Source organism: Triticum dicoccoides, chromosome 4B, assembly GCF_002162155.2.
Source record: "Triticum dicoccoides isolate Atlit2015 ecotype Zavitan chromosome 4B, WEW_v2.0, whole genome shotgun sequence".
In the NCBI taxonomy this organism is placed as follows: Eukaryota; Viridiplantae; Streptophyta; class Magnoliopsida; order Poales; family Poaceae; genus Triticum; species Triticum dicoccoides.
Window position 1 is genome coordinate 554162008 of NC_041387.1, and position 11933 is coordinate 554173940.

Consider the following 11933-nt stretch of genomic DNA (forward strand, 5'->3'; position numbering starts at 1 on the left):
ACTTAGGCGAGTACTGGACTGCAGCTAAGCCCCCGAGTGGGAGGTTCGCTCTCCACTCGTTGGATTTTTAAATACTTAGGCGAGTACTGGACTGCAGCTAAGCCCCCGAGTGGGAGGGTTGCTCTCCACTCGGTAGGATTTTCAAGTACTTAGGTGAGTACTGGACTGCAGCTAAGCCCCTGAGTGGGAGGTTCGCTCTCCACTCGGTAGGATTTTTAAATACTTAGGTGAGTACTGGACTGCAGCTAAGCCCCCGAGTGGGAGGGTTGCTCTCCACTCGGTAGGATTTTCAAATACTTAGGCGAAACGGATTCGCAGCTAAGCCCCTAGTGAGAGGCTTGCTCGTCACTCGGTAGGATTTTTTTTTACAAACTTAGGCGAAACGGATTCGCAGCTAAGCCACCCATTGGGGGATTTCTCACGTAAACAAAAGCAACAACAATCAATGGGAAAATTATAACACTCTTGTCTTTTATAAACAAACTACAGAGGTACTTTTTATTACATCTCATCTGAATGAGTACTTAAGTATAAAAGGGGCGGAGCAGTTCCGCATTCCAAGCTCGTGGCTCATCAATCTGGCGATCGACATTGTAAAGATGGTACGCTCCATTGTGGAGAACTTTGGTGACGATGAAGGGGCCTTTCCAAGTAGGGGCGAGTTTGTGTGGCTTCTGTTGATGCACTCAGAGGACCAAGTCTCCTTCTTGGAAGGCTCGACTCTTCACGTTTCTGGCATGGAATCGACGCAAGTCTTACTGATAGATAGTCGATCAGATCATGGCCATCTCTCTTTCTTCTTCTAGAAAGTCGACTGTGTCCTGCCGGGCTTGTTCTGCTTCATTTTCAGAGTAGAGATCGACTCGGGGTGCATTGTGAAGCAGGTCGCTCAGCAGAACTGCTTCAGCTCCATAGACTAGAAAGAATGGGCTTCGCCCAGTCGACCGATTAGGAGTAGTCCTCAATCTCCAAAGAACTGATGGAAGTTCGTCGACCCACGTGCCTGCTGCGTGTTTGAGATCACGCATCAACCGGGGGTTCAGTCCTTTGAGAATTAGGCCGTTTGCTCTTTCTGCTTGTCCATCCGACTGGGGATGAGCGACGGAAGCGTAGTCGACTCATGTGCCTTGGGAAGCGCAAAAGGCTCTGAATTGGTCAGAATCGAAGTTTGACCCATTATCAGTGATGATGCCATGCGGAACCCCATATCTGAATATCAACCCTCTGATGAAGCTGGTAGCAGTGCCGGCATCAAGATTCTTGATAGGCTTGGCTTCAATCCACTTAGTGAACTTGTCGACTGCCACCAGTACATGGGTGAAGCCGCTCCTGCCAGTTCTCAATGGTCCAATCATATCTAATCCCCAAACAGCGAAGGGCCAGACGAGTGGAATGGTCTTCAAGGCTAATGCGGGTTTGTGTGACATACTGGAATAGAATTGACATCCTTCACACTTGTCGACTATCTCCTTCGCCATTTCATTTGCTCTTGGCTAGTAAAACCATGCTCGGTATGCTTTAGCCACAATGGTCCGAGAGGACGCATGATGGCCACAGGTCCCCGAGTGGATATCATAAAGAATTATCTGACCTTCTTTTGGTGTTATACATTTCTGACTGGCTCCAGTCGCACTTTCCCTGTACAACTGTCCCTTTATCACAGTAAAGGCCTTGGATCGACGGACGATCTGTCGAGCCTCTTCTTCATTCTCCGGGAGCTCTTTTCTTAGGATATACGCGATGTACGGCACTGTCTAGTCGGGAGTGATGACCAAAACTTCCATGATTAGGTCAACCACAGCGGGGACCTCAACTTCAGTCGGATCCGTGGCACTTTTTGGCTGCGGGGCTTCTTCGGTGAAAGGATCCTCTTGAACTGATGGTGTGTGGATGTGTTCCAAAAACACATTACCGGGAATGGCTTCTCTCTTGGAACCTATTTTTGCCAAATCATCAGCTGCTTGATTTTTCGGTCGGGGTATATGATGAAGCTCTAACCCCTCGAATTTCTTCTCTAGCTTTCTCACTGCATTGCAGTAACCAGTCATGGCTGGGCTTATGACGTCCCATTCCTTCATCACTTGGTTAACCAACAAATCAAAGTCGCCATAGAACATGAGGCGATAGACGCCGAGTGAAATGGCCATACGCAACCCATACAAAAGTGCTTCGTATTCTGCTTCGTTATTGGAGGAATCAAAGTGAATCTGGAGCACATATCTGAGCTTATCTCCTCGGGGGGAAAACCAACACTACCCCAGCACCGGAACCATTCAGCATCTTAGAACCATCAAAGAACATGGTCTAGTGCTCCGAGTGAACTTGAGTCGGCAGTTGCTGTTCAGTCCACTCGGCGATGAAATCTGCTATTGCTTGGGACTTGATGGCTTTCTTTGCCTCAAACCTGATATCTAGGGGAAGGAGTTCAATCGCCCATTTTGCCACTCGACTAGTTGCATCTCTGTTGTGCAGAATCTCTGACAATGGAGCGCCGCTGACGACTGTAATGGAATGGTCAGAGAAGTAATGAGCAACCTTCTTCGTGGTCATATAAATCCCATATACAAGCTTCTGATAATGAGGGTATATTTGCTTTGATGGGGTCAAAACTTCAGAAATATAATATACTGGGCGCTGAACTTTAAAGGCTTTTCCTTCTTCTTCCCGCTCGACCGTAAGTACTGTACTGACGACTTGTCCTGTGGCTGCAATGTAAAGCAGCAAAGGCTCTTTGCTGATCGGGGCAGCAAGCACCGGCTGGGTGGTAAGAAGGGCTTTTAGCTCTGCAAACGCTGCATCAGCTTCAGGAGTCAACTCGAACTTGTCTGACTTCTTCATCAGTCGATAAAGAGGCAATGCCTTTTCACCGAGACGAGAGATGAATCGACTTAAAGTGGCCAAGCAACAAGTAAGCTTCTGGACATCATGCACATGCACAGGTCGTTTCATTCGGAGTATAGTACCAATTTTTTCTGGATTGGCATCGATTCCTTGTTCAGAAACGAGAAAACCAAGTAGCTTTCCGCCAGGAACTCCGAATGTGCACTTTGATGGATTAAGCTTGATATTATACCTCCTGAGGTTGGCAAATGTCTCAGCAAGGTCAGTCAGCAGGTCGGAACCTTTCCGTGACTTGACCACAATATCATCCATGTATGCTTCCACATTCCAACTGATTTGAGTGAGCAAACACTTCTGAATCATCCTCATGAACATGGCTCCGGCATTCTTGAGGCCGAATGGCACAGTGACATAACAGAAGCACCCGAATGGAGTAATGAAAGTTGTTTTGATCTCATCGGGTCCATACAGATGGATCTGATGGTAACCGGAATAAGCGTCTAAAAAAGACAGGCGCTCACATCCCGCAGTCGAGTCGACTATTTGGTCGATGCGGGGAAGAGGAAAATGATCTTTCGAGCAGGCCCGATTGATATGTTTGAAGTCAATGCACATGCGAAGTGACTTGTACTTCTTGGGGACCATGACAACATTGGCGAGCCACTTAGAGTGATAAATTTCTCGGATAAACTCCGTTGCTAAGAGCCGAGCCACCTCCTCGCCAATGGCCTTTCTTTTCTGGACGGCGGACCATCGAAGATGTTCTTTGACAGGTTTCACTTTTGAGTCGACTCGTAGACGGTGCTCAACCAGCCCCCTGGGAACACCCGGCATGTCAGAAGGTTTCCATGCGAAGATGTCCCAGTTCTCACAGAGGAACTGGATGAGTGCTTCTTCCTATTTGGAGCCGAGTGTTGTAGAGATATGAGTCAGAGCAGCACTGGGGTCGGTCGGGTGAATGTGAATCGGTTTTGTCTCACCGGACGACAGAAACACTGATTCCGTAGCGGACTTCTTGGCTTGCAACAAATCACTCGGGTCTGCAGTTTTCTGGTATTCCTGCAGCTCTACCACTGTCACCTGAGCATCAGTGATCTTTGAGCCTTTCTGAAAGCACTCTTACGCCTTCTTCCGATTGCCAGTGATAGTGATCACACCTTTGGGGCCAGGCATCTTCAATTTGAGGTACATAACATGGTCGAGCCATAAAACGTGCATAAGTTGGCCTGCCCAAAATAGCGTGATAAGCACTCTAGAAATCCACAACTTCAAATGTCAACTTTTCTTTGCGGTAATTTTTGGAATCACCGAAAACCACATCAAGAGCAATTTGGCCGAGTGACTCAACCTTCTTTCCAGGAATGACTCCATGAAGCTCATGTTGCTGGTACTGAGTTTGGACTGGTCTCTGCATATAGTATATTCAGGCCACTGCCACCATCCATCAAAACTTTAGTCAGTCGAGTGCCTTCGACGACTGGGTCGACCACCAGAGCTTGCCTCCCAGGGGGGCTATGTGCGTCGGGTGATCAGACTGGTCGAATGTGATGGCAGTCTGAGACCATTTTAGATAACTGGGTGTCGCCGGAGCAACCATATTCACTTCTCGGTTTATAACTTTCAATCGACTTTTTCTTTCAACGTCAGCAAAAATCATCAGGGTGGAATTGACCTGGGGATACCCATCATCACTATCTTCTTTGTCCTCGACTTTGTCCGACTCCTTTTCCTTGTCTTTGGGTTGTTTCCCCTGGAATTGCTGGATCAAGAGCCGACACTGTCGAGTGGTATGTTTCGGGTAAATGAGTTTACCCTCCTCATCTTTCTTTGTGTGGATGTGGCATGGTAAATCCAACACGTCATTTCTTTCTTTGACCTTCACTTTCTTAGGGTTCCAAGACCCTTTGGGCTTTCCTTTAAACTTTCCTTGAGTCACGGCCAAGGCTTCTCTAGGAGCAGCTGGCTCGGCTTTCCGCTTCTGCTTCCGACTGGAGTTCCCTCCTCCGATTTCGTGGGCAACTGACTTGTGCTTGCCACTCCGGAGCCGATCCTCTTCTTCACCATTTGCATACTTGGTGGCAATCTCCATCATTCGACTCAGAGACATGTCTCCGGTTCAACCAAATTTCAGATTTATGTCAGGACCCCGACTCAATGCCACATCGATCTAGCATGTAACACCTCATATCACTTTGCGGCCTCACGCACGGTATTCCCACGGGTGTCGCCTTACCTTTGCCCGGGACCGTTTGCGCCTTTTGGCACACGTATATGACAGTGTCGCTAGCATCCATATGATAAGGAGCCCGGGCTGACATGGCTAGTCGTAAACCCAAAGTGGCATAAACTTATAGGGACAGGCATCCATGACCCAACATCGAACGTGTCGGTCATCAGCGAGTGAATCCAGGCTGTAGCACTGGGCTAGCAGGACTCCGGTGAACCGGGCTGTAGCGGGCTAACAGGACTCCGCTTTTCATCGCGTGACATTTCCCCGAAGGGACAGACACAAGAATGAAGAAGGACACATGCCGGCCAGCCTAAGTGTTCCGGAGCAGTAGCAAGCTACCATGGCTCAGTGGAAGCACTAGGAGACATTTCCCGGTAAGAGAGGCTACCAAGGATAAACAACTAGATAGTCAGATCCCACACATACCAAGCATTTCAATAACATACACACAATATGCTCGATATGTGCAAATACAACATGGCATCACAACATGACTCTACGACTCAAGTATTTATTCAATAGGCTCCGAGGAGCGAGATATTACAAACATGGGTCTCATGACCCAACATTCAGAGCATACAAGTCAAAACACAAGAGGAAGCTATCATGTCTGAGTACAGACATCTATAAGTGAAAAAGGCTGAGAAGCCCGACTGTCTACCAGATCCTGCCGAGGGCACAAGATCGTAGCTGAGGTAACAAGCTAAACGTCGAAGTCCACGCGAAACTACTAGTGAGACTGAAGTCTCTCTGCAAAAACATAAAATAGGCAAACGTGAGTACAAATGTACCCAGCAAGACTTACATCAGAACTAACTACATATGCATCATTATCAACAAAGGGGATGGTGGGGTTTAACTGCAGCAAGCCAGCTTTGACTCGGTGGCTATCCTGAACTACGACTGCAAGTAACTCTTTTGAGGTGGCGCACACGAGTCCACATATTCACCATATCAATACACCACTATGGATCCGCTCCCGTCTCCCTACGAGAACGCCATCCATAGCACTCACGCTTATCTTGCGCATTTTAAAGTATCCACTTTCACTTGCCTATGAATTGTACAGGCAACCCAGAAGTCCTTTACCACGGACACGGCTATTCAAATAGATGATGTTAACCCTGCAGGGGTGTACTTCTTCACACACGCTGTCACCACTTACCGCCGTTTACACGACATGTACTCGGCAACCTTCAAGCGGAAGCCCAACGTGGGTGTCGGCCACGGCCTACCTAAACACTCAAGTCTCTAGTCCAGGTTTATCGCCTATTCGGGTTCCATCCGTGAGGAGATCCGGCCGGGGTTTCGCTCACAGCCCCAAATGATGTGTACATGGTTCCGTGACACCAAACGGGCGCCCGGTATACCCGGCCACGTGCCTACCGCATCACAGCCCACCCCTCCGGTCAGCGCTGCCCACGGCCTCTAGCAAACTACAAACACAAGAAACTACTTGCAACTCCTAGACAGAGGACAAGGGTGATCAAGAAGCCAAGAGGGTCCATTGGTTTCGGGCTCAATGCGTGGTAGTAGCTGAATCATGGATCACAAACACAGAACTCAGTTCCTAAGGACGGCTGCAATGAGACAACCCACCATGTACTCCTACATGGCCTCTCACCGCTACCTTTACCAAATCATGTTCACACACTTAGCTCTCAACAGTAGGACATGTTCACACACCTCTGACTCATCCCCGATGAATCAGACCTGACTCAACTCTAAGCAGTAGCAGGCATGACAAACAAGCATGAATGAGTAGGCACAACAGGGCTCAAACAACTCCTACTCATGCTAGTGGGTTTCATCTATTTACTGTGGCAATGACAGGTCATGCAGAGGATAAAGGGGTTCAACTACCGCAGCAAATAACAGTTGAATCGATGTTGTCCTAATGCAGTAAAAGAGAGCAGGAGCGAGAGAGTGGGTTTGTATCGGAATGAACAAGGGGGTTTTTCTTGCCTGGCACTTCCGAAGATAGCATTGAGTCTTCATCAGTGTCAACGATCACAACGTCGGTACAACGTGTATCGAGGGGGAACAACACTGGCAAACAGAGAAGAAACACGATCAATGCAATGCACAATATGATGCATGCTATGACATGGCAATATGAATGTGTTTTGGCTAATGCAAGCTAGAACAGATTGAGATGAGTCCATTCGAACCAAAGATTCAAATGCAAACCCATTTTAAGAGGTCATAATAGTGCATTAAATTGTTTCATCTAAACAGCAAGGTTAAAGTGTTCTAACATGCATGAAAATGGTACAGATGGATAGATTGCATTTTTCTGATCATTTTTCATATATAATTTGTTTGATTTGGAGCTACGGTTGATTTACTATGATTTTTAGAAGTTAGCACTATTTTCTGAAATTACCTGAAAAAGAATAAATCCAGAAAAACCTATTACTGTGTCAGCATTGCGTCATGCTGACCTCCGCAGGTCAACTGACCCGGTCTAGGTCAAACCTGACCAGTGGGTCCCTTCTGTCAGTAGTTAGTTAAACTAATTAAATTTAATTAGCATTAAACTAACACTAACCTAGTTTAGTTAGTGGCCTGGGGCCCACACGTCAGTGACTCAGGGGGTCAAACTGGGCCCACCCAGTCAACGATCAGCGGGGTCAAACCCACCGGCGACTCGATGCCAGCGAGGCCCGAGACGGTGGCGTGGCTCGGAATTTGCCCATGGTCGACCAAATCGACCGCGGCTTGGTCCTACGCGTAGCTGGGGCTCGCGCGCATCTGGTAGGCCAAGCAGGAGGAGCTGGGGTGGTCTGAGTTGGCGGCGGCGAGCACGAATGCGGCGGCCGGAGTTCGGGCATCGACGAGTTAGGCGCTACGGTGCAAGGCAGGGGGAGCTAGTGGGCGCTACGGGCTCCTGGAGCCGCGCTGAATGCAGTGACGTGCTCGGTTTGGACGGAGGCGAACCAAAACGACGACGGCGACAAGTCCGGCGCCGGTGAGGTCTCGGTCTCCACAGAAACGAGGGCTACGATGAGTTAATGGACATGTGAGTAGGGGGGATCGGTAGAGAAGCTCACGACGAGTGCAGAGGTGGCCTTGGCGTGCTCGGGGAAGCACCGGAGCGAGCGGGGCGGCGAGAGGGATCTCCAGCGGCCGACGACGAATATGATGAAGATGGCGTCGATGCAGGGCCTCCGGCGAGGCGTGGCTGGACAGGGAGGACGAGGGAGGTGTGGCGATGCTCGTGGTCACGTCGGGGAGGCGAGGGGAGCACGGAGGCTGCGTCTACGGCGTACGGCAGCGGCGAGCTCCGCTCGGGCAGAGAGGGAGAGAAAGCAAAGGAGGGGGAAAAGATCGGGAGAGAGTGAGAGAGTTCCAGAGGGGTGCGTGTCGGCGTCTAGGGCGTCCAGAAGCTCAGCGGCAAGCAGGTGGCATCGTGGCGAGCTCGTGCTCGCCGGCGTCACCTCTGTGCCTGCCTGGCGAGGACGAAGCAGCTGGCTGGCATGGGCCAGCACAGTGCTGGGCCTGCCAGGTGGGCCGGCTAGGTAAGTGGCCCAGGTAGGTGTTCTCTCTCTCTCTTTCTAAATTGTTTTCTCTTTTCTATTTTCTGTAACTGTAGGGCTTTATTAAAAAATACTTAGGCATTTTCAAAAATCACCAAACTGCTCATGGCCACTAATTGGAATATATCCAGCATGGAACACTTTTAGTTTGGGATTATTTGGACATTTAAATGCCCAAATTCAGATACTATATGATTTAATTCAGAGCCCAAATATGTCATGGAAAAATATGCAACACCTCTGGTTATTGTTTCCAACATTATCCAGAAATGATGAACATTTTTAAAAGCCATTTGGAATCACTGAGAAAATTTTAGTTGAACCTAGTGAATTCTTTTGATGCTAGGGTTTAGGCAATCCCCATTTCAGGTTTAACTGAAATTTAAACATGATGCAACACCAGATGCTAGCACTAGGCATTAATAGAACTAGGGATGTGACAACTCACCCCCACTAAACAAGAATCTCGTCCCGAGATTCAAGCGTAGGGTAAGATGAAGGGGAGCGCAAACTAACACAATCTTCACGATCCAGGTTGCACTTCAAATAAACATTGACTCAATCACCATCATTGTCTCGATGTCTTGCTCCAGGAACTTCAACCAACATGACAAAGGGAGGGGAGGGAAAACTCTAGAAAGATCAATCTCCTTGGAGATCGAACAACTCAGGATTAGCTCACGGGGTGAGTCATAGCAACATCTTTCGAGCTGAGACACGAATCACACATCCATAGGAATGGAGTGAAGCAGATGACGAAGGTTCACTAGGTAGACATCAATTTCACGCTTAGGAAGGTGGTGAACGGTTGTCAACGTAGCGAGGAGTTGGGTTACCATGATACCATAACAAGACATCTTGGAGGAGGGTGACTTGTAGAAATATCCCCTTAAGTGGCAAAAAGAATTACCTTTGACTCAGACATCATTGAAACTCTTTATACCAGCCTAAGGCAATTCTCGAGCGATTGTTTAGAGGGGTTCGGTAGAATGGCATACCCGGATTAGAATGGATGATGTGGATTACCTTGTTGAAAACAACACAAGGGATGATTTTAGTAATTGGGGAGAAGCTCAACAGTAGAGAGTGAGTCCACTGTTTGAAAAGTTATAGCATAACCGAGGAAACTGAGAGCAATCCCAGTTAGTGCCGATGGTAACACCTAGCGCTTGTGCGTGCTCTCAAGAACTTGAGCATTTCCATAATCATCAAGGTTTTACCAACATCCATGTCAAGGGTGCTGACAACACAACATACTACCATGATGAATAGCGATGGACGATGCAGATGCAAAGGAGGATAACACTTTCTCAGATTTCACCTTAGCGAAGCCGAGGAAACAAAATCTGGATGATCGACCGAGAAACATTTAGCACTCCGCTTCTAATGTTCTCCTTGATGTACTAGCATATTCCATTTATAGATATGATTTGATATCTAGAACATCAAGTAAAGGTCGGACTTCAAAAACACAAAAATCATAAGGCATAACTAGGGAGTAAATCCTACAAGTCCTTATGGGGAGGTGGCCAACTTCTTCAATCAAGATACTACAATAATAGGTCTTCCGGCGGGGTGTGTTAGCCATGACATCCACTTTACCGGTTATCGCGAGACCAATATTATAGTTCTTGGGAAATGTTCCAACCATCACATCTGCCTGAGATTCAGATCTGGTTGGTGTCAGAATATTCCAGACTCATCAAGTCTAGAAAGAAAATGAAAGTTTGCAACACAATTCAACGAGATGACGTTGCGTGATTCTCGGGGAATGAACTACAATAGCAAGCTTCAAAATATGAGCTGGTTCTGCTACAAACATGTGAACACGTTGTCCCAGACAAACATGATCCCATTGTAGTCTTACAATAAAACACTACCGAGTTCCGGTGGGGAACCATCATCGAGGATATCGAAGTCCTTGCATAAGTCTTGCTCTTAAGAAGGAACTTCTTCTCCTTGAACAAAGCAATCAGTGGCTTGGTGTACTAGGGGATACATGTGGAATGGAGGTAGCGAGCCTGTCAATCCATAGCATACTTCGCACATGCATGACTGACTTGGGATGATTCCAGAGGAGGCAACATTGACTTTTCGAATCCACGACGGCAACTTGCATCAAATGCACATGAAGTAGAGGAAGTCACTTCTTACATCCGAACATATGCTTCATGAACTAGCATGAACAAATGCTTTCAAAAGTTTCCAACACTAGCTTAATGTTTAACAAAATTATAGAGAAAACAAGGATGTTGTCGATGGGTTCAACAGCAATTCATCCAGACTTCCATGGAGATGGAATTCCATAACTATGTGAACAAGGTGATAGTATTGGTCAGACCCAGAAGATATAATGGTGTATGCTCGAGGAAAATCCACGAGTAAGACAACATTACGAACATCGTTGGTTCTGATTTGATTTGAGGATAGCCCATACTCAAATCAAAGTTTTAGCAAGACAATAGCTCCAACAACTGGTCACGAGGATCAATCGATGAAGATACCATCTTTCTTCAACACACACATAAAAACATCCCTTTGGGATGAGCTAAGTCGGACAAGCTTTTATCTTCCAACTCTCCAAGTTGTTGTTTAGCTTAACCAACTACCTCAGGGGTATCCAACACGAATTCTTGGAGAAAGGGTGGTTTATAGGAATAAACCATCTTGATCACGAACTCAACATAGCGGTCAGGTGACGACCTGGTGATACCTCTGAGAAGATAATCAGAAAATCATGAACCACCGTTATGTTACTAAGCTCGCGAGCAATCTTGCTTTTCAGGGCAAGACAATATGATCAAATGAGCGAGGGATTGACAAAATCCTAACTCAAGACCGAAGAGTGCACCGGAAATAGGGACTAGGTAGCACAATCAATCTTAGGGTGAAGATTCAATAATCAACACGCTAAGAATGAGGTTATCGTCCAATTAACTACCAAGCAACGGAGTTGCTAGCAGTATTGATTTCACACACCATGATTCACTTGTCGGCATTCCAGTTACAATAACACGGAAACCGAGGAATGAACAATGATGGCAAGAAGTATTACTGCGTCAAGAATTCATAAGAGATGGTGCAATCCTCATGACAGTCCAGACATAAAGAGGGCAATACTTCAGGGTGGAATAGAATCAAAAGCTGGATTAGCATCTTGATCTGCGAAGTACAATTGCTTTGACCCAATCCTGGATATGGATGAGGTACTGGAGTTTATTTCTCCTAGTCATTCCGGAATAGAATGGCTTGACGGATCACAAGAATAATAGGCATCGTTGAGCTCGAGTGCACAACTACTCCTGTCTATCAATTGATAGACG